The 2500-nt window shown below is 44.5% G+C and overlaps 1 pseudogene; it reads left to right on the top strand.

The window, feature by feature from the left end:
* The first annotated feature begins 1191 nt into the window (after positions 1-1191).
* LOC114615684 lies at positions 1192-2491 on the top strand (annotated as a pseudogene).
* The last annotated feature ends 9 nt before the right edge of the window (positions 2492-2500 follow it).

Raw genomic sequence — 2500 nt, 5'->3', positions numbered from 1 at the left:
AAAGTTCAAACTCTTGTAGAGGCAGTTAGATGTTACTTTGTGCTCGCTCTGCATCCAGATCCTTATGTTTTCCTTTTTAGAGCTCTTTTCCCTTCATGCCCCTAATTTTTCCTCTATTTCATTTTGGGCATGGGCCCCGACTCATCTCCTTTTTCTGTTTCTGACATGCTGTCTTGATGCTCAGCCAGTGTCTGCTGCCCTTCACATACTGTCTTCTCACAGCGTTGGTCTTGACTACACGCTTTAACTAGTTTCCATAGTGGCTTTGTCCCTGCTTTTAGCTTTCTTTTTTCTGCTTCTCTCTCAATATCTCTCCCTAATTTCTCCCAACTGCCAATGGTTAGTGACCCCGTTGGAGCAAACCATGGAGCTATCCGATCTATTTCATCAAAGAAGCATTTTAATGTAGTTTCTGATACTTTCAGCCTTCGTTCTTTCAAAAGCTCCTGCAAGGCTCTAATAACAGGCACAGAGTGTCCAACTCCCATGTTGCTCTTTTATCTACAAGAGACTGATACACAGGTCAGCTTGCGAGGTTATATACCCCTGCCTTACAGCCTCTGTCAGAAAGCTACTCCCAATAGATGCACTCGTGCCCTGGGCGATGGCAATTCAAGCAGTAACAAATCACCTAAACGACAACAAAAACAAACAGTAGTATGACTGCAGCAGCCACTGGATGAACTCATAGAACCAGCATGTCTTTTTCTTTGTCAGGGGCTTACCGGTACCGCCGTTCCCGTGCGATCAGTTCTGAATCTTCCCGTAGCTAAGTCGGGGGTCTTCGCTGGTGCCTTGTGATGTAAATCTTCCCGGGTTTTGGCACCACTTGTCCCGCCCGCCTCGCCAGCAAGGATGACGCAACAACAGGATCCTTCCTCACACACTTTATTGGGGAACACACCATTGATTGTAAAGCGAAAGACCCCAAGCCTGAAATGGGTGCTGCTTAAATAGTTATCACAACTGTGTATAAGTGTCTAATTGGTGCTTCTTGCAGAACTTCATTTGCATACTGCTTGGGAGGGTGAGGAGCTGCGTCTGAAAGATACGCAGGCTCACAGCAGGTGTTTACGACCCTGAATGAAGTTGTTTTCCACCTCAAACAGAAGAAACAAGCGCCATCTTCTAATGGCGGCTCCTTACACCTAAATGCTTCCACAGGTTCTTTCTTACTGAATATCTATCAGGATGAGTACCTACAACCCTCCCACATTCAGACACCTTGCACTGGAACAGCTGCTGAAGAATGATGCCATAGACTTCTCTGATCTGTAGGAACTACCTGATATGCTCTTCCCACACCTCTTCAAAGAGGCCTTCAATGGCAGACACACAGAGATATTGAAAGCAATGGTGGTAGCCTGGCCCTTTCCCTACCTCCCTGTGGGACCATTGCTGAAACCTGACAATGTGGAGATGATGCAAGCTGTGCTGGCTGGCATAGAAAAAATGCTGACAGAGAACAATCTTCTCATGTAAGCAATGTCCAAGTAGGCTAGAGGGGAATCATAGAGTTAGTGGTAAGAAATACACATATGAGGGAAGGAAAAATGGGATCAAACAGAACAGAAGCTAATGGTGTCATTGATTTGGTGGTCTGTGGAACTACAATTAAAGTTGAAAACTGATCTAAATGACATAGGTGGAGGACAGCTCAGACTACAACTAGCCATAGTAGGAAAAGCCCTTCCCTGGCTTTGTACAGTCACTACATATGGAAGAGACACAATCAAGAGCAACTGAATGCGGGGAAGTGGGGCATGTTGCCAGATGCACCTCATGCAGTGTCCTTGATTGCCTGGTGTGCAGTGCTTTCTTAGAGCTGATCTTAGACAAATAGGATTCAAGATGACACCATGTTGGTTCCTGTTTTACATTATGAAACATTGCCTTTTTCTTTCACAGAAGGGGGAAACTTCAAGTTTTGGACTTCAGAGATGTGCATCAGGATTTCTGGGATATATGGGCTGGAAGAGAGAATGGAGTCTGCTCAGCACATATTTTGAGCAAAAAGCAAGTTCCAGAGAGCATTCCTGCACTGAGGCAGCCTTTACAGGTGGTCACTAACCTGAGCCTCTTCTTCTCTCTGAACAAACACCAAAAATGCTTGCTCCAGTGGGCCCAAAAGAAGAAAGACTCTGTCCAGCTAATCTGTCTGAAGATGACAATTTTTGACTTGCCCCCAGAGATTATCATAGAGGTCTTGAACATTTTCCAGCCAAACTATATTGAGGAATTGGAAGTACACACAAAGCAAGTCCTGTCCTTCCTATTTTTGTTTGCACCTTTCCTTAGACAGATGAGACATCTTCTCAAATTTGAGCTAAATCAAATCGACTTTGAATTTAGTGTCGTAGATACAATGACAGATGTAAAGAAGTGTGCTGTCAAATTCCTTTCTCAATTCTCCAAACTCAACCATCTCCAGCATCTCTACATGAATGGTGCCCACTTTTCCTATGACAACATGAAAGAGTTGTTCAGGTAAGGAAGGATG

Source organism: Grammomys surdaster, unplaced genomic scaffold (assembly GCF_004785775.1).
Source record: "Grammomys surdaster isolate TR1022 unplaced genomic scaffold, NIH_TR_1.0 132741, whole genome shotgun sequence".
Taxonomy (NCBI): domain Eukaryota; kingdom Metazoa; phylum Chordata; class Mammalia; order Rodentia; family Muridae; genus Grammomys; species Grammomys surdaster.
The sequence above is the reverse complement of the archived record's forward strand: the minus strand, read 5'-3'. Positions and strand labels throughout refer to the sequence as shown.